Raw genomic sequence first — 20574 nt, 5'->3', positions numbered from 1 at the left:
GCGTTCCACTGTATGAGTTTACCACAGTATGTTTATCCATTCACCTGTCGACGGTTATTTGGGTCATTTCCAGTTTAAGGCAATTATGAATAAGGCTACTACGTCTTCTCTTTTTGTGGACATATAGTCTTTACTTCTTTACATAAAGTCTATACTACTCTACTTGTGTAATACCTGGAAGTGACATTTTGGGGTCATGGGGCAAGTTTAACTTTATGAGAAATTGCAAAGGAATCTTCCAGCGTGGTTGGACATTTCTATACTCCTGCCAGCAATAGATGAGACCTCTAGTTGCTTTTGGTATTCACTAACATTTTGTCAGGGTTTTTTTTTTTTGTTTGTTTGTTTGTTTTGTTTTTATAACATCCCCACTAACGTGTGTGAAATGGTATCTCATTGTGGTTTTAATTTGCATCCCCTGATGGCTAATGATGTTGAAGACTTTTCCATGTGCTTATTGGCTATTTTGCATACTTTTTTGGTGAAATATGTGTTCAGGTGTGGGTGGGTTTTTTTGCCATTTTAAATTAGGTTGTTTGTATTTTTTTCTTATGAGTTCTTTATGTATTTTGCAAATTTGCATTCATCTTTGCACAGGGGCCATGCTAACCTACTCTGTATCATTCCAACTTTGGTAAATGTGCTGCCAAAGCTAGCCCAGTTCTTCATATATTTTGGATTCAACTCTTTAGTTAGATATATGTGCTGTAAACATTTTTTCCCAAACTATTATTTTTTAATGAGCAGTGGCAAGTACATATCATAACCATTCTCTGGAATAGCTATACCTAAACATTCAAGTGACAGATATACCAGGCAGTTACTGCCATCACAAAAATTTGGTATAAAAATCTATCCTAAAACATAGTGATTTAAAACAATAAGCATTTATAGACCAACCAAGGGTAGAAATCAGTTGGGGTCAGGTGACCTAAGCTGGGTTCAGCTGAAGCATCTTGGCTGGGGTGGTTCTATTCCATGGGTGTCATTTTCTCTTCCTGAAATCAGTGGGTGGGCACAGCCATATTCTTCTCATGGCATTGGCTGAGGCACAAAAGGTCCAGCAGAGACGTGCCAAGCCTCTTGAGTCTTAGACTCAGACCAACACTGTTACTTTCACATCTTTCACATCTACCTGTGGGCCAAAGCATCTATCATGGTTGAAACCAGAGCTGAAGTGAGAAATGGGCCCTGCCCATGGTTAGTGACCTTTGCAAAATTCCTTGACAAATGGCATAGATACGGGGAGGAGCGAAGAAGGGGAATTAGTGAAATCTGTTGCAAACGCATAAAAGTTGTAAGTTTATAAATGCATTTATAAAGAATTTGTGGTAGGGAATAGACATTAGGAATAATTCACAGAATATTTTGTCCTCATTCACTGTCTTGCTGAGTGTTTCATTTCCCTCCCTCAGCCCAGTTGATTCCATGTGGTATTTAACTAGTTCTAAAGCCATTCATTTATGAATTCATGAATTTATTTAATAATTCTGTAGACTATTTTGTCTATGCCAGGTACTATGTGCAAGCTTCTAGAACCACGACAGTAAACAAGACAGGCAGACATTATGAAGTTCAGAATTGGACACAGACAACTGAGTAGGGAAGTTCATTGGAAGCATAGTTTACACAGAATCTTGGTGTGAAGGAAAGTTTGACAACCTTCCTTAGCTAAAGCCTAACCAACACGTACAAGTTAAGAAGGCAAAGATGGAGAAGCGGTATATTAGCCCACACAAGAGGTGATGGAGGGCAAGCTGACTGGGAAGTGAAAGTAGTTAGATGCAGCCCAGAGTTTGAGTGGAGAGGTGACTACGGCCACAGAATGAAGAGTGGATCAAAGACGTGGAAAAACAGGAGGAGGGAAGCTACTGCAGTGTCCAAGCTGGAGGTGACAGTCCAACAACCAGGGGCAGACGTGGCGGGGGGAGAGAGATGTGGATGGGTTCCAGTGACATCTTGGAGTCCCAGGGAGGGGGCTTGGAGTTTGATTTTATGGAGGATGAATGGAGAGGGAGAAATCAAATATAATGCCCAAATTTCTTGACTAATCAAGTAGATGGTTTTACATTTAATGAAATAGGAATTAGAGGAAAGGGTCTCATTGGATGAATGGGAGGAATACATAATTTTTATTCTAAAATATTGAGTTACCTGTGTTAAAAGGTAAACTGAAGCATATTAAATATTTTAAGAGTTTATTTGAGGAAAAATTAATTCAAATCAGGTAGCATCCCATCTGGAAGACATAAAGAAACTCCGAGGGACCGTAGAAAATGGAAGACTTATATGGGCAGAAAGGAGTTGGAACGAAGAAGACGGAGAAGAGGTACATTGGCACGTGCAAGGTTATGGCAAGGTTACTTTCCTTTGGGGGATGACAGGGATTTCTCTGGAGGATTACCTAATTAGTGCTGGTGAGATGATTCCTGGTCAGCTGGTTTAAGATTCCTATTTCTGGGAGAGCTGTAATTAAATTAAGTCTTGGTTTTGGGACACAGCACTTCGCATAAGTGACTCTATTTGGGGCCTATTGTCTTATTTGTAACACCTGTAAGATATCTAGGGGGCATTGTCTTCCAGTTAACAGTAAACACGAACCTGAAGTTTAGTAGACAACTTAGGGCTGGTGGTAGATTTATAAGTCACAACTCTTGTCAGGATTGAACACCAGGAGAGAGGGTGAAAATGCTTATGGAGAATACACATAGTAGAAGGACAGAATGGGGAAGAACATAAGCCAACAGGTCAACCGGGAAACGCTGGACAGGTGAGGGGATCTTGCCAGGGAGGCCAAGAACGTGCAGCCAAAGCCATAGGGAGGAAGACTATGGAGGAAGGGTGCTTGCCCACTTGCAGGGAAGAAGAGACTGAATAGCAAAGAGCAAGGGAATAATCGGTATGGTGATGTTCCTGACCAGACCAAGAGAATGACATTTGAAGTTCAGATGGAAGAACAAAGTTTAGATAAGAATCGAGGCCCTCTTCAGTAGGAGAAGAGAAAGAGATGGTATGGAAGCAAGTAAATGCTTGATCTGGTGTAGGTGAAGGAGTTCTTGTTGATTTTCTTTCTTTCTTTCTTTCTTTCTTTCTTTCTTTCTTTCTTTCTTTCTTTCTTTCTTTCTTTCCCTTCCTTTCTTCCTTTTCTTCTTCTTCTTCTTCTTCTTCTTCTTCTTCTTCTTCTTCTTCTTCTTCTTCTTCTTCTTCCTCCTCCTCCTCCTCCTCCTCCTCCTCCTCCTTCTTCCTTCCTTCCTTCCTTCCTTCCTTCCTTCCTTCCTTCCTTCCTTTTCTTTCTTTCTTTTTTTCTTTCTTTCTTTCTTTCTTTCTTTCTTTCTTTCTTTCTTTCTTTCTTTCTTTCTTTCTTCTTTCCCTCCCTTCCTTCTTCTTCTTCTTCTTCTTCTTCTTCTTCTTCTTCTTCTTCTTCTTCTTCTTCTTCTTCTTCTTCTTCTTCTTCTTCTTCTTCTTCTTCTTCTTCTTCTTCTTCTTCTTCTTCTTCTTCTTCTTCTTCCCTCCCTTCCTTCCTTCCTTCCTTCCTTCCTTCCTTCCTTCCTTCCTTCCTTCCTTCCTTCTTTCTTTCTTTCTTTCTTTCTTTCTTTCTTTCTTTCTTTCTTTCTTTCTTTCCTTTCTAAGGAGGATAGAGAAGTATGGGAAGGAGGTGAAGTATTATTCTTTAGGAAAATAGAGAGCGTTTGAAAAAAAATGGGAGAGAAAATGAAGAAATCCTAATTGTTCTTCCGGCGACATTAAGGTCCCAGGAGTGGTGGGGTACTGTGAATTTATGATGTTCCAAATCGTAATGACTTTGCTGTTTTCCAGCAGCGTTTGGGAACACATAAAGAGAAAGCCGACTTTTGGCTTGATTTACTCAGGGGGAAGGGAGACATCAAGAACATGCCAGACGCATTTCCTTTGGTGATATAACACAATTACCTTTTCACCTTTAAGACCCCTCAGTGAAGAACCACCAGAAGAATTTTGAGTTTGAAAATAAATCCAAATATTTGTCTTCATATTATCAACGCTGTGATATCCTCTTAGCATATTGAAAACCTGAGGAGTCTGTATTTGTGTTCACTTCTATTCAACGAATTTATGTAGCATCATATAATGGTGTAATAGTCAGTGTTCATCACAGTGTTTTCGGTATGATACTGTATGAAACTGTTTCTCGAGGGAAGTAGGGATATTTTGTACACTAAATATGCAGAATAAAAAATGTACTTTACCTTGCCTCCTTTTGTCAAGTGCAGGGCCTGCCAGAAGGACAATGGGACAAGAGATTTGGGGATATTCGGTGTGTTTTGCTCAAAACCAATTCCTTATTTTGTGTTTTCAAAATTTTCTTAGACTTGATTGAGAAATTGAGAATTTTAGTTATTTTTGATCGGTTTCTCAAAAATAATAAATTCTTTAGTCAACAGTAAAGAAATAAAAATGGGCTTTCCATAACAATGTACATTCAATTGCTCAGTCTCTTGTTGATACTCTTATGTTTGTTTTCAGGTGACTTTGATGGACAAGGTGAATTGATTTGCTTACCTTAGTCTTTATGCACAATATCTTAGGGGAATATCCTGTAATTTACCATGATACTTTACACATTTTGAAAAAAATCTGTATGGGTCAAAATTTTATGTGTTAAGGCATCAGATTAGAAGAAATACCTTTAAATAGGTATTGTCTCAACCAGTCTTTTGAATCAAGATACAACCATGCTGGGGCGCCTGGGTGGCGCAGTGGTTGGGCATCTGCCTTCGGCTCAGGGTGTGATCCCGGTGTTATGGGATCGAGCCCCACATCAGGCTCCTCTGCTGGGAGCCTGCTTCTTCCTCTCCCACTCCCCCTGCTTGTGTTCCCTCTCTCGCTGGCTGTCTCTATCTCTGTCAACTAAATAAATAAAATCTTTAAAAAAAAAAAAAAGATACAACCATGCCAGATGAAGCAGATTCGCACTTCCCAGAGTGTAACACATCTCAGGACGGAAGCACACTAAAATGTTGGTGGAAAATATCTGTATACCTTTATTTATTTTTTAAAAAGATTTATTTATTTGCGAGAGGGGGAGAGAGAGAGTACAAATGGGTAAAGAGGGACAGGGAGAAACACTCCCTGCTGAGCAGGGAGCCTGACTTGGGGCTTGATCCCCGGACCCTGCGATCATGACCTGAGCCGAAGGCATACACTTAACCGACTGAGCCACCCAGGCGCCCCCATGAGTATGTCTTTAAATTAATAAATTATGAGAGAACGGCATAGTCTAATGACAAGAAGTAGGCTCTTCTTGGTACAGCCTAATAGAGGAACTGGTTTTACAACTTTGTTTGATGTCTGTGAATTAAACAGTAGGTCTTTAAAACAGGTTTATAAGAACTGGTTCTTAAATAGTGAAAGGAAGATTGCACCGCAGGCATTTTGAAGAGTAAACTACCTCTTACCTTGAGTAGAATGTACACAAGGTGAATGAGCCAAAAGATTTCATGTTTCGGTTGTCTTCACAATATAACTAGGACTCAGGCAGTAAGCCCCATCAGTCGTTAAAAATGATGTAAATATAAGCCAAATAATGTGTTCTTATGAACACAGCTAGACCACTACTTTTAGATAAATGGACGTATCCTTTTTTTTCCTTTGATGGCTATTTTCCAGGTTTTCTTTGTCTCCGTTATAAGCCAAAATCCTATAATATCACCTGCCTAGGACCATGGCAAATGATACTTATGATAGGAAGAAGTTGAGAGCAACCCGAGAACGCTTCTTTTTTTTTTTTTTTTTTTAAGATTTTATTTATTCATTTGACAGAGATAGAGACAGCCAGCGAGAGAGGGAACACAAGCAGGGGGAGTGGGAGAGGAAGAAGCAGGCTCCCAGCGGAGGAGCCCGATGTGGGGCTCGAGCCCATAACGCCGGGATCACGCCCTGAGCTGAAGGCAGACGCTTAACCGCTGTGCCACCCAGGCGCCCCACCGAGAACGCTTCTTGACCCGCTGAAACGCAGTAAAAGTTTGGAGCCGAGGGGACTTGGAGAGAATTATGAAGAAAAGGAAGCCCGCTACCTTGTTGAGCTGCAGAAAAGTATGGCGCTGGGGAGAGAGAGACAGAAGGTAGATAGAAAGAGTGAGCTCGATACAGCTGTACAGTCACCAGATCGTCGATGAGTTCTCTATACCTGGCTTCAAACTGAGGTGTGTATATGTGTATGTATGCACGTGTACATGTGTGTACCTGTGTGTGTAAGAGGAAAGGTCTATTAGGGAGAAGGAAGGGGGAGAGGCGGAAGGACAAGGAAGGAGGAAGAGGAGAAGCAAAAGAAGAGAAGTAAAGGGGGGAGGAGGAGAAAGATAGAAACATACCATGAGAGAAACCTATAAAAACACATGGCACAGTCCCTGCCCGCCCTAAGGGATAATTTGGGTTTCCTTACTCTGTTCCGCAGATACAAAGAGCAAGACAAAACGCATAAACATACAGACTTGTATTTATGAACGTGTATCATGTACTCGAGTACAATTCATAACAGGGACCGTAATAAAAGTAGAGAGTCACGTAGGAATGGGAGCATGACTGCCTTACTTCATTCTTCCAGACAATTACAAAATTTTCCACTTGTCCATAGACAGGTACCTGAAGTCTGAGAATGATAAGGACATCATTAAGTGAGTAAAGAGAGAACAGGGGGAAAAGATAACTGGGTTGAGATTTCTTTTCTGGTTTTATTTCCTCCCTATCAACAACTGCTGAGATTTCTTTTTTTTTTTTTTAATGATTTTTTATTATATTATGTTAGTCACCATACAGTACATCCCCGGTTTCCGATGTAAAGTTCGATGATTCATTAGTTGCGTCTGGAGATTTCTTATCAGAGCTGACCTTTGGTCCTACGCTTTACCACATGGAGGCCGTTATCCTCAGTCCTGACACCTCCCTTCTGCAGCTGTTTGCCCAAAGAGGGGCAGGCAAGGTTGCGGGAGTCTTGACAATAAGGCACGGAAGGCAGCAGGTGCTGGTGTCAGGAAAGGCCTGCTTGGCTTTCCCCGCTGGGAACGCACACCATGGCTGAGCTGGGGGTGGCGCGGTGGGGTAGGGGTGTGTATGCGCATGTGTGTGTTGCAAAATAAAGTTTCTTCGGTTTAGCCAGATTTGATTTCAACTTCTGAGCGAGCCTGTATTTTCATGGCAAGTCAACAAAAGCTTTTCACAATTCTTTCTTCTCTGCAGGTAGGAGTGTAGATCAGGTTGTGCCTGCATTCTTTGGGGTCAGAAAAATCATTTCACTTTCTCTTGTGTCCTTAGCTAATTCTTTCTTCCTAAATCTCACCCTCCTGGATAAAAATATAATATTTCATAATGGCAATCCAGTAGTATGGAACCTCATTATGCCTCAGCAACATCTGTGATTATGTTTTATTCATGTAGTATCTTTATTTAGGCCAGACATTCATAAAGAAAACTTCCAGTCAGTCCCAGATAGATACCGGGAGACGTTCAAGGTACATTAACCTGATGGGACGGACCATCAAGCTACCAGGATGATTAAGCTGAATGTGAAGAGACCAAGCTACACATCAGGTTAGAATTCTTTTCCTGGATATGGCACTGATTTTTTTTTTTTAATTAAGTCAGCGCATTTGTTAAGACCTCATTCTCTTCTGTAAATGCAGGCAGGCATTGGAATGGAAAAGACTTCGTGTGTGTGCGTTTGCGCACACAGTTGGGAAATTGGAGATGCTATTCCTTAGAATTGGCACATGGACATTTCACTTCCATGTTTCCTTCTACTACTTAGCATCGTGGGGACTGTCACGCCCCACTGTAAGTATTGCTAAAAAGGCACCTGAACCCTTGGGGTTTCAGTGATTCATCTGGCTCCAGTTTATAAGCCTGGGTCATCGGGCACGCTCCTGTGATGTAACAACTAAACACGAACATCTGGGAAAACAGCGTCCAGCCAGTGTAAATTCGCACAAGAGGCTGCTTTGGTGGCCATCGTGTGTGTTTTCCTACTAAATTATTGTTGGAAGGCCTTTCTGCTAACCTTCGACTTCGAGGACTACACAGAGTTCTTGGATAATTGAACCGTTAACTCCCGCGCGTGGTAACCGTGTCCACGTTTTTGAGTAGTTGGAAATGATTCCAAGTAGGGGCGAATTTAATCTAAAACTCAAACCTGGGGGCTCCTGGGTGGCACAGCGGTTAAGCGTCTGCCTTCGGCTCAGGGCGTGATCCCGGCGTTCTGGGATCGAGCCCCACATCAGGCTCCTCCACTATGAGCCTGCTTCTTCCTCTCCCACTCCGCCTGCTTGTGTTCCCTCTCTCGCTGGCTGTCTCTATCTCTATCGAATAAATAAATAAAATCTTTAAAAAATAAAAATAAAACTCAAACCTGCCTGGGCTTGAATTTAAACCCAAATAGGCCTGAAATTTCATCTAGTAGAACTGAAACTGGTTTCTTATTTGCACACCCAGTTGGCGTTAGTGATTCTGGACGTCCAGGGTACCTATAGATTCAAAGGAAAGTGATGGGTGAGTACACAGTATAAACTGGTGTTTTAGCCAATCACTCCTCACCCTCATTATTTTATGTCTTTCTGATTGTTTCCATAAGTGCCTAAGTGATTAGAAAAAGAGAAGTAAGAGCACAGGTTAATTTTGAATCATTGAAAATTTAAGTCCCTTGGGTCCATAAAGGCAAAGAATTTCATTTCTTAACCATATGTGTGAAGGAGTTATATTTCCTCCAGTTCAGACGGGCACCCTTTACATGAAGTGACACCAAGTCTAAATATATATTCTCAGGGTTCCTTGGGATTCAGATAAGACCTAAGTGTTATCGGGAGATATCAATGATCATTAGGCATTACATGAGGTGATACAGAGGATCTCGAGGCTGCCAGGGACTTCCAGTGACTGTGTAGGAAGGACAGTTAATATTTACTTAGTGTGGATGCTGTGCAGACTTGCATTGGGTGCTTAACCATACATTTTTGCAATCGATCGTGACAGCAGCTCTCTAAAGTAGATACAATTACTCTAATTGCATACATGGAAAAAATAAAGGAGTTGATGTTTGTGAAGCTGTAAAAATGTACCCACATAGAGACCTTAAGAATCACGCACATTCATTGTCACTATGTTGTTGTTTGTTTTTTGCCACTCATGCATTCACATATCACTTTTTCTCAACTAACCCTAGGATAGAAAAGATATTCACACTTATAAAATGGAAGAACAACTCAAGATAGAAATATGATCAGTATAGGTATAAAATGTATGTGGGACCATCAAAGGAATGTGAACTGATAAACAATCAAGTCTAGTATTTGGCCAATTAATCCATAGAAGGGATTATTTATAGAAGGGTAATTTTACTTCCTTACTAGAATTCTTAGGGAAACCTCACTGCAGCGTGAAATTCCATACTTAGGACCAGTGATCGTGCATATATGAGTCACGTATGTTGATGCCATACTGCCCTTCATCAGTGAGTCTCTCTTTGTATGTTTTTAGTCTATTTTATTGGACACACACTGTTACAATACAATAACAGTACCATTATTATTATCATTATCATCACTATTTGTAATATAAGAGAATATTTATTTATTTATTTTTAAAGATTTTATTTATTTATTCCAGAGAGAGAGCACAAGCAGGGGAGGGGGAGAGACAGAAGGAGAGGGAGAAGCAGAGTGTCCGCTGAGCAGGGAGCCCGATGGGGGCTTGGGATCATGACCTGAGCTGAAGGCAGATGCCTGACTCACTGAGCCACCCAGCCGCCCCTCTAAAACAGGAGACTATGTCGTGTGTACTTTAGTATATGTACTTGTTAGTTGGCCTAAGGTATACTTACCTCTTCAAAGCTATTGCATTATTTTTCGTAAAATTAAATCTGTATTCTAACCTAGAAGAGCATTAAATATATTAAATTCATATCATAAAATATGCATTGAAATTAGTTTTAGGGAGTAAAACTTTCTTGATATTTGAAACTTAATTTCTGTGGAAGCCAGGCCAAGTATCTTAACAAATAATGTATCAGAATTATCTCAATTCTCTAAACCCAGAGTGAGCAAAATGTTCTCTCTCTGACATTGTGGCACAAACAGGAAATATATACTGTTTTCTAAAAACATAAAAATGAAAAAGGCAAGTAGTGTATTAATCAAATTAGAAGTGATGTGCAGTATGGTTCTGCGTTAATTTCCAATTTTCTTTCTAAGAAGGAACACAAGGGACCCTTACATGGGGTGGTGGGAAACGTCTTGGTCCTGGTTTCCCATCATTCCTATTTATTAGGTTCATTCATTTTGCATCTCCCATTGTCATAATAAATTTGAGATCTAATTTTCATATATTTAAGTTTTAAAATACAACAGCTTGACTCATTCAGAAATGTCTGTGAGGACTTACCCTGCTACTGGCACAATGCTAGCCTCAGAGACCGGCGGTGGGTGGGTCTGGAACTCAGGCTGACTTGAGAGATGATTGCAATCACTTTCATTTTAGAAGGAGTGGAGGGGTTACATTTTGAGCTGAAAGGGTTCCATTTTCTGGGGCACCTGGTAGCTCAGTCGGTTGAACATCTGACTCTTGGTTTCAGCTCAGGTCGTGATCTCAGGGTCATGAAATCGAGCCCCACGTGGGCTCCGTGCTCAACGGGAAGTCCATCTGAGATTCTCTCTCAACTTCTCCCTCTGCCCCTTCCCCCACTTGTGCGGTCGCATGAGTGCTCTCTCTCTCAAATAAATACATAAATTTTTAAAAAGGAAACGAGAATGTTTCATTTTCTGAAGGAAGCTCTGTAATAACTCCTTTGGAAAGAGTGACATATCCAGAGAGGCAAAGACATTGCTATTCACCTGGTTTGTTGTATCTAATTACTTCTGTACTTTTCATTGAGGCAGTCACATAAATGGACCTGTTCATTTCTTTTCAAGTTAGTCAGTTGTCTTTGGCATTCCACATGGTCATTTTCACCTAAGGAGGAAGCCCCCAGTGCGATGTTACAATTCAGGAGGACTTTCCCAGGACTCCTGAGTAGAAAAAGTCAGTTGCAGGCTAGAATTGCGTTTGCTCTTTATGGGTATAATTTACAAGGCAAAAAGCATGTAATAAAGACTGAGGGAGAGTTGAGATGAAAGTCCAAGGAGCAAGAACCCTGAAAGACTATGGACTCCAGGAAACAAACTGAGGGTTTCAGAGGGGAGGGGGGTGGGGGGATGGGCTAGCCCAGTGATGGATAAGGAGGGCACGCATTGCAATGAGCACTGGGTGTCATACGCAAACAATGAATCATGGAACATTGCATCAAAAACTAATGATGTACTGTATAGTAACGAACATAGCATAATAAAAAAATAAAAAAGAAAGTGCAAAGAGCAAACATTAGACAGAATGACAAACGGAATGAAAAAGAATTCTCTAAGAATTAAGTAGGGCATGTCCAGACAGTAAATCAAGACAATTCACTTTTTTTTTTTTTTCACTCATTCAACCACTGGCTGAGCATTTACCAAGCGCTACCATTCTACCAAACCCTAAGGCATCTGCCCAATAGCGGCTCACGTTCCTAGACGGGGGCAAGCAATGGAGGGATGGGGACAAAGAATGAATGAATACAGGGAAAAGAGCCATGGACTATCTTGTAAGCAACCAGTCAAGGGCCATATGAGGTCTTCTTTAAGGATTTTTCTCTGTATAATATTCCTCAGAATTCTAGAATTGACAAAACTACCTCTAAGTAATGTCTATGACCCAGAAGAAAGTCGGTTCCTAGAGAAAATCAGGGTAATTTTTTTAACAGCCTGGGTAAATTCTAGCTCAGATTAAGTGCTGGAAATTAGTTGGAAATACTTTATGGAATTTAAATCTTGCTTATATATATATATATATATATATATATATATATATATATAAAAGCTCATATTAGGGATAAATTATTAGTTAATACAAAATAGCCCATTTTACTTAAGTACAGCGTTCTGAAGAAATCCCAGGCATGTCCCTGTGCAAAAATAAATTGTGATTTATATTGGTATATAAACTTGAGTCTATAAAGCCAGTATCTTATGGGCTGTTCATTTGCTTCTAGAGTCCGAAGTCTTCAAGCTTGAATTACCATGTACGATTTGTGTCAACCTATGAGATAATGAGTTTCATTAGTTAAAATACTTCATGTTGTACAATGATGAAAGCCTGTCACAAAGTCTAAAAGAATTCAGTTGAATAATCATTTGTTGAATGAACAAATCAATGTCTGAACACATTTCACAAATTACTTTAACCTTTTGCAGCCCCTTTTTATTTTTATTATTTTTTTTTTTTTTAAATTAATAATGATTTTTTATTATATTATGTTAGTCACCATACAGTACATCCCCGGTTTTCGATGTAAGGCTCGATGATTCATTAGTTGTGTATAACACCCAGTGCACCATGCAATATGTGCCCTCCTTACTACCCATCACCGGTCTATCCCATTCCCCCACCCCCCTCCCCTCTGTAGCCCTCAGTTTGTTTCTCATAGTCCATAGTCTTTCATGTTTCATTCCCCCTTCTGATTACCCCCCCTTCCTTTATCCCTTTCTTCCCCTACTGATCATTCTAGTTCTTATGTTCCATAGATGAGAGAAATCATATGATAGTTGTCTTTCTCTGCTTGACTTATTTCACTAAGCATTATCTCCTCCAGTGCCGTCCATGTTGTAGCAAATGTTGAGAACTCATTCTTTCTGATTGCTGAGTAATATTCCATTGTATATATGGACCACAACTTCTTAATCCAGTCATCTGTTGCAGGGCATCTCGTGCAGCCCCTTTTTAATAAATCAAAGTCTACGTGAGAATAAATAAATTCATTAATAAATTCAAATATTAAACATTCTGCTCTCCAGTGCCCCTTCATATCTTTCCGGTTCACTCCTTCAAATACCCCAAATGTATCAATCCTTGTCTTCCCTGGTGCCTGTTGGTCCCTTGGTCCTAACTGACTTAAATGCCATTTTATTATTGCCATTGTACCACTCCCTTGCATATGCTCTCAAGCCCCTCACTCTGTCCCACATGTCTGGTGAAACCTCAGTATAGGGTCATCTGATCGGCCCACTGCATGCCTGCCCCTGTGCAAGAGAATGTGGATCCAGAAAACACACAATTGAACGGACTGGTCCCTTTTTATATTCCTGGTTATAAACCTCAAGTGAAAGCCAATTCCGTTTGGAATTCATAATGTATATGCCTAGTCATTCACCCTTCCAATTGTCCTTGAACGAATATTTTATATTTTCATTTTCTCCTTAAATCTCCAATGCCACTCTCCCTAACCTCACTCTCATTGAAGAACTGAAGCGATGAGATCAGAACCCATTAAGCTGCTGTCATCACAAATGCTCACTGACCTGTCTGTGCCCTTCTTTCCTGCTGTTGGGGATAGACTGGCCTTGCTCCCAGACGAGCCCGGTCCTTCCACCGGCTTCCTGGATACCATCCCTCTCATCTCACTGGGATAGTGCTTCAGGGATTTTTTTTTGTTTCTCTTCTAAGCCATTTCCCCCCCTTTACATTGGATCATGCTCCTCAGTAGGCAAATATGTTGTGAGTTCTCCAGTCTTCACAAATTTTTCTTTCTTTGACCCCCTGTTTCCCTCTGGCTATTGCCCTATTTATTTCCTTCCCCATACAGTAAAATCCTTGTAATAAATGTTGGGACTCACTGTCTCCAATTCCTCTCCTCTATCCCCTTCTTCCACCTGTCAGGATTTAACATGTAGTGCTCTGCAAAAATTGCTCTTCTTCAGGTCCCCAGACCCCTATGTTTCTAAATCAAAAGCCCTGTCTTCATCCTCATCTTACTCAACCCATCATGGCATCAGATATTTTTTATGCTTCTGTCCCTGAACTGCTCTCTTCATTTGGCCTCAAGGAGATGAGCTCAGCTGAGTTTCCTCTTATTTTCTCGACGTGCATTCCCAATCTTTGTTTACTGGTTCTTCCTCAGCTCTACAACTTCCAAGTGTCAGCACATCCCATGGCTCAGTTCTTGGACCTCTCTTCTTTTCTTCCTCCTTAGGTAGTCTCAGTGTTACCACAGGAGAAGTGCCCAGCTAACTGGCAAAGACGAGTGCTCCCCTTCCTTAGTTACTGTTGTTGCTTGGGAAAAAGCTGCCCAGCCAGAGATTATATTTCCAAGTTCTCACATCTAATTATGACCATTGGTCTATTTCTTGCCAGTGGAATACGAGTAGAAGTGATCTGTACTCCTCAAAAATTTCCCATGGACAATTCTTTTTCCTCTCCACCAGTGGGATGATGGTACCAATTGGCAGAACTCGATCAGCCTACATCCTTAATGACTGTGTGAACCCTTCCCCTGAGATTTCCCTATTCCCCACTGTGGACTGGACTTTAATGAAATGAGAAATTTCTATGAATTTAAGGAGTAAGGTTTTGGCTTTGAATTTCAGCTCCAGTTACCTAGGGGCTGCGTTTTTCTGTAATGGCAACAGTATTGCCCTAATTAATACGCCAATCTATTAGCGGATGACTCACAGATTTATATATCCATTCTGAGCCTCTCCCCTAAATCCCAAACCTGAATATTCACCTCTTTTTGACATTTCCACTTGGAGGTCTGGTAGGCACACCAAGCTTGCTATTTCCGAAGTTCCTGATAAACACCCTCTAAACCAGCTCCTCCACAACCTTCCTTGTCTGTGTTCAACAACAACAACAACAACAAACCCCAGAACTTTCTTTTTTTCCCCCTTTTAAAAAAGATTTTATTTATTTATTTGAGAGAGAAAGAGAGAGCAGAGTGAGAAAGGGAGCATGAGTGGGAGGGGGCAGAGGGAGAGAGAGAAGCAGACTCCCTGCTGAGCAGGGAGCCTGATGTGGGCCCCCGTCCCAGCACCCTGGGATCATGACCTGAGCCAAAGGAAGACGCTTAACCAACGGAGCCACCCAGGAGCCCAAAACCCAGAACTTTCTCAAGGCAACTTCATTTTTCCAGTGGCTCAGAGAAGATAGCTTAGAGTTAACCTAGATTCTTCTTTTTCTCCCACCTTCCAAGTCTGGTATTTCAGGTAATAATGTTTATTCTACCTTCGAAATCCATCCATAATTCAAACATACTCAGAATCCAACCACTTCTTACCATCAATACTTCTGCTGCGTGAACACAAACTAGCATCACATATCTCGTCTGGTTTATTTTAAAAGCTTCCTAACCTGCAACTCTGATTTTTGTCCTTGCTCTCCTCAACTCCACTCTCAAGGCAAGAACTGGAGGAATCCCATTAAAACAGAAGTCAGATTGTCTTATTTCTGTTCAAACTTTTCAAAGATTTCCCATTTTAGTGTAAATGTCAAAGGCCTTGTCAGGGCCTCCCAAGCCCTTGGTGCCAAGGCCCCTATTTGTTCCTGGATCCCCACTTCTGAATTCCATAACCTTTGATATTTATTTTTTGTGTGGCTTCTATCAATTTGAGGCACTCTCATGGCTATGGATGCACAGCCTACAAGAATGGAAAGGCATTTCTTTCTTTCTTTTTTTTTTAAGTGCTTTATTTATTTTTTTTAAAGATTTTATTTATTTATTTGACAGACATAGAGACAGCCAGAGAGAGAGAGGGACCACAAGCAGGGGGAGTGGGAGAGGAAGAAGCAGGCTCATAGCGGAGGAGCCTGACGTGGGGCTCGATCCCGTAACACCGGGACCACGCCCTGAGCCGAAGGCAGATGCTTAACCGCTGTGCCACCCAGGCGCCCCTTAAGTTATTTTTTTTTTAAAGATTTTATTTATTCATTTGACAGAGAGAGAGAGAGACAGCCAGCGAGAGAGGGAACACAAGCAGGGGGAGTGGGAGAGGAAGAAGCAGGTTCCCGGCAGAGCAGGGAGCCTGATGCAGGGCTTGATCCCAGGACCCTGGGATCACGCCCTGAGCCGAAGGCAGGTGCTTAACGACTGAGCCACCCAGGCACCCCTGGAAAGACATTTCTGTTCTCATTTCAGCTCTGTCACTGAGAGGCTGAATAGCTTTTAATCCACTTTTTTTTTTTTTTTAACTTTGTGGAGCCTCACATATCCTATATCTAATCGGGGGTTGGGGAGGGATAATGCTCATCGCATAGGATGGTTTGGTACCAGTAAGTAAAAGACATACTGAAAGCTCTACATTCATGTTGACATCGTAATTAACATCACCGTTACACATCACCATCACCACCACCACCGTCATCATTGCCATCACTGTCCTTCATCACCCTCATCACCCACGTCATCACTATCATCCTCACCACGATCACCGCCACTATCATCACCATTACAGTCCTCACCACCGTTATCACCTTCGTCATCGTTCTATAGCACGGTGTCTAGTATAGCCTCTAGGGCCAAATTATCTGTATGCAAAACCTGCTTAACTGGGTGACCTTGGGCAAGTTACATGACTCTTCTGTTGATAATTTCCTCATTTGTGAAATGGGCTCTAGTAATAATATCTATAATTTTAAGATGTCAAAGGTATTTAATGAGATGATACATACAGTCTTTTGAGAAAGAGCCTTTCTCACTGCATGTGATCGGTAAATGTTAGCTATGGATATTCTGTTGTTTCTATCATGGTATATAGTTCTTAAGGGTAAGATTCATAGGGTCTATCTCTATTTCCTGCCCCAGTGAATGCTTAGCACCCAGTAGAGTCTCAAAAAGTTAAGTAAATACTTGAGGGTTGGTTGTACAAATAAATAAATGGATGGATGGATGAATAAAACATAGGTCAGGGGCGCCTGGGTGGCACAGCGGTTAAGCGTCTGCCTTCGGCTCAGGGCGTGATCCCGGCGTTATGGGATCGAGCCCCACATCAGGCTCCTCCACTAGGAGCCTGCTTCTTCCTCTCCCACTCCCCCTGCTTGTGCTCCCTCTCTCGCTGGCTGTCTCTATCCTGTCGAATAAATAAATAAAATCTTAAAAAAAAAAACAAAACATAGGTCAAAGACAGGGCATAACACAGGACACATTCAATTTTAAACTAATGTTGTCTCTATAAGAAGTTTTCAAGTTCTAAGTCTAATAAAGAGAACTGTAGAAGGGAGAATGGAGATTCAGAGGCATACACACTCGGTTTTGCCTTGGGGAAGCACTGGGAATCCAGAGAAACAGTCTTCCGAACAGTCCGGGCCAGAGTTCACATTGGATGCAGCTGATGAGATTTTCTCAGAGTGAACTCTTAATAAGTAAGGTCGGCACAAGCATGCCCTTACAGTGACCTTGGGAGAGAGAAAAATTAAAACTCAAGAAGTTTTAAGGAATTACTTCAGATCAAGAGCAGCAGGAAGTGGATGAAGACGCTTGGGGGAAGATTGGTGTTTTATACTCCGCTTCCTTTATTTCCAGGTTTGAGTTTGGTCGGATTTCTGTTTCCGGTATGGTAAGCAGTTGATTACATTCTGGAATACTAAACAAAATCTACATTTGCAAGGGTATTCCTCATTTCCAACCGTTTCTAGAAGCATTTTTGCCATGATCCTGAAGGGTAGCGGAACGAATATGCTACCCCAAAATATGCCGCTTGGGTATCCAGACTGCTTTGAGCTGCGCAACTTTGGAAAACAGCAGATGCAGGGAGAGGCTTTCTCTGAGCTCCCTTTATCTGCCTAAAGACAGATTCTCCAAAAGAAAGTCAGCTGTCTTACATCTTCCCAGGAGTTTCATCAACCAGGAAAGATTGACTTGTTACAGAAGAGGAGACTGGAAGTTGGCACCAGACAAACTGTGTCATGAACTATCATCTCCCATCTATTATTCTAAGGGCCCCTTCATCTTTCTTAACAATCCTTTCCCCTCCCCTTTCCCTACAAAGATGGAACTTCATCCTGAGTTCTATGCCAACCCAGAGAGATACTCATTTTTCCCTGGCTAGCTCCCATGTTTGCACGAGGCACACATGTTAATAAGCTTCTGTTTTTCTCTTGTTAACCTTTTCTTATAGGGGTGTCAGCTAAAAACTCAGACGGGTGGAAGGTAAATGATCTTCCCTCCCCTACAATCCCCTGAAGTTCTCTTATTTATTGGGCCCCCAGAGGTAGAAAGTAGCAGGTGCTTAGCAACCGCACAGGCTCACTTTATAAATGTTTGTTGAATTGGTGAATAGGTGTGCCTTATATGTAATAATGGCATACTATTCAGAAGTTCCTGGGAGGTTGTCTTTTTTCTTTCTGAATGTACTGCATATCAGAATTGAGACATAACACAACGGAGCTTAAAGGAGAGGGAGCCTCTCCTCCCACACCTGATGTCTCAGGGCCTAAGGAGGGAGACATAGGACGTAGGTGTGTGTCTCTTTTACGCAAATGTGTGGGACTCAAATCCTAGATTTTATTTAAGCCTTTTAGAAAGAAACATAAAGTCCATTATTTCAAGTCTTTTCTTTTACACAGGAAAACTGAGGCTCTGAAAAGCTTAATGGTTGAATATCTGGAGACAGAATCTTATTTTTAAATATACCAGAAGATTCCAATATTAAAAGTACCACTCTTGTTTGTTAACCTTCAATTTGCAGAAAGTAGCTTTTCAGATAGCAAAGCATTTCGCCACTGAAATGAAACAAGTGTCTCTGGCTAAAAAGAGAGAAAAGCATTTAATTCCATGCACATAATAAAACATTCACACCCCTGCATGATCCTTGTTAGCGTGGCTCTTTGAGAAGAGGGCTCCAGATTTTTGCTGAGGACTGTCTTTAAATACAAAACAAAAACGAAGCTAGTTTAGACTTTAAGACTTTCAAATGTAATAATTATCAAGTCAACAATACTACAAGTGCTGACTTTTTAGAGGCAAAGATTCTGACTTGAAATATCACCACACAAGAGTAGTTGTACAATGTAGATCAAAGGAGAAGTTAAAATATAAATATTATAAAAATATTTAAAAAATAAATACTGTGAAATGTCAGTTCTCTTTTCTATTACAAGGGACTCTGTCGTACCTGGCAGGGGAGCCCGTGGCGTCTCCCTGTCTCTGGAGCAAGCTCACACCGTGGACTGGGGCCCCAGGAGCTGCTGCTTGTGGGGAGAGGACGGGCGCCACGCTGTGGTGCAGGGGAGCCACTGCACCCCGTGGACACATGACCTTCCCTTGGTCAGCTTGCATTCCACCTCTGAAAAAGAGGGTTGAGACACCAAACCGGCTGGAGTTGTCTGCTAGGGTATGGAGATCCCAGCCTGCTCCTTCACACAGAAGTTCCTGGGGGGCTCAACACTTAACAACCTCACTAAGCTCCAAGGTCAGTGTGGCAAGCCACCAAGTGAAATCCCAGATCCTCCAGAACTTTCCAGGGCAGCAGGCGGAGATTTAAGAACAGCCCTGCGCTAGGCAATGCGGAGCTTACATTTTTATTTTTTAAGGTGCGCTTTCTCTTAAGCTAAATTCCAATGTGCTTGGTGAGTGTTGGTGATGCCAGAGGTATTGTCCAGCTTGATGACTGTCTGATGCGGGGGTTATTCCCGTTACAGGATTCCATTACATACGCTAATATTCCAAGAGACGGCTTCAGATCAGAGGGCAGAGGAAAAGATCCGCCAGTTTCTCTGAGAGGGTTCATGAGATCCTCGTAAGCACATCTCTGCTACTATGTGAAGGTCAGTCTCAAATCAGGTAATTATAATGTGTGAACATATTTAGAAATCCTGGCATGTGATTGGATTTTCAAAGTGTTGGGTGGAAGGAAAAAAAGGAGATGTGAGATCCTAAAATATGAACCAGGGATCGTTGGAGGCAAACATTTCATATGGAATTGTTCATGTCCATCCTGCCACTGATTTTGCCATGGGAAAGGCCTACGGCCCATATCCCTAAGGCAGGAGAGCTGTCATCCACACAATACATACTAAGTGGTATTTACTCTATTCTAGGCACTGTGCTAGGAACTAAGGGTAAACAAGTGAATCAAATCGATCATCCTTACCTTCACAGAGCTTTTAGTCTAGTGGGGGGAAAGTAAAATGATGAAATGCTAAGACAGAAAAGTATGGACAGATATCAGAGGGCATAAAACAGGAAGGCAGGTGTCAGGTAAGAGCCCTTGAGTCTTTGAGCAGAGAGACCCTAGGAGGAATTAACACGGTGAAGGGCAGAGAGGAGAAAGGACAGAATGTGCAAAGGTCCTGAGGTGAAAGGGAGACTGGAATTTTGATCAGACTTCATAATGCATTGGTAGTCAGGGTAGGGGGCCTAAGGTAGTGGGAGTGAAAGGCAGAGGTCAAATCAGATAAGTCACTGTAGGATTTTAATCTTTCTAAATGGCGCTGAAAAGTCACTGAAGGATTTTAACCTGATAGAGACATGATCTTGCCTTAAGTCGTTTCATGGGTACAGTAATAGGTGGTGGTACCACTTTCAGGGGGTGAGCTCCTAGTCCTAGGGCCCTTTGAAAAATGGCTCAGCCAAGTCCTTGTCAGTATGAGGGTGTAGCTTAATTCTTTCTTATTTACTTTGGGGGAAAGATGAAAAGATTGTTTTTAAAACTAAGACCTTCATCTTCCATTTATATAAAAGAACACTCTTCTAAACATGAGAAAAAG

At 41.5% G+C, this 20574-nt stretch overlaps 1 non-coding gene across 1 annotated transcript; it reads right to left on the bottom strand.

Annotated features, from left to right (window-relative positions):
• Positions 1-551: 551 nt before the first annotated feature.
• On the bottom strand, positions 552-659 carry LOC123776092 (U6 spliceosomal RNA). Its single transcript, XR_006775268.1, has one exon. It is a non-coding gene; the product is annotated as a U6 spliceosomal RNA (small nuclear RNA).
• Positions 660-20574: the final 19915 nt, after the last annotated feature.

The sequence above is a fragment of the Ursus americanus genome, chromosome 7 (genome assembly GCF_024610735.1).
Source record: "Ursus americanus isolate L20-20 chromosome 7, mUrsAme1.1.p, whole genome shotgun sequence".
NCBI classification, from domain to species: domain Eukaryota; kingdom Metazoa; phylum Chordata; class Mammalia; order Carnivora; family Ursidae; genus Ursus; species Ursus americanus.
This window is presented reverse-complemented; position numbering and strand designations above follow the sequence as displayed.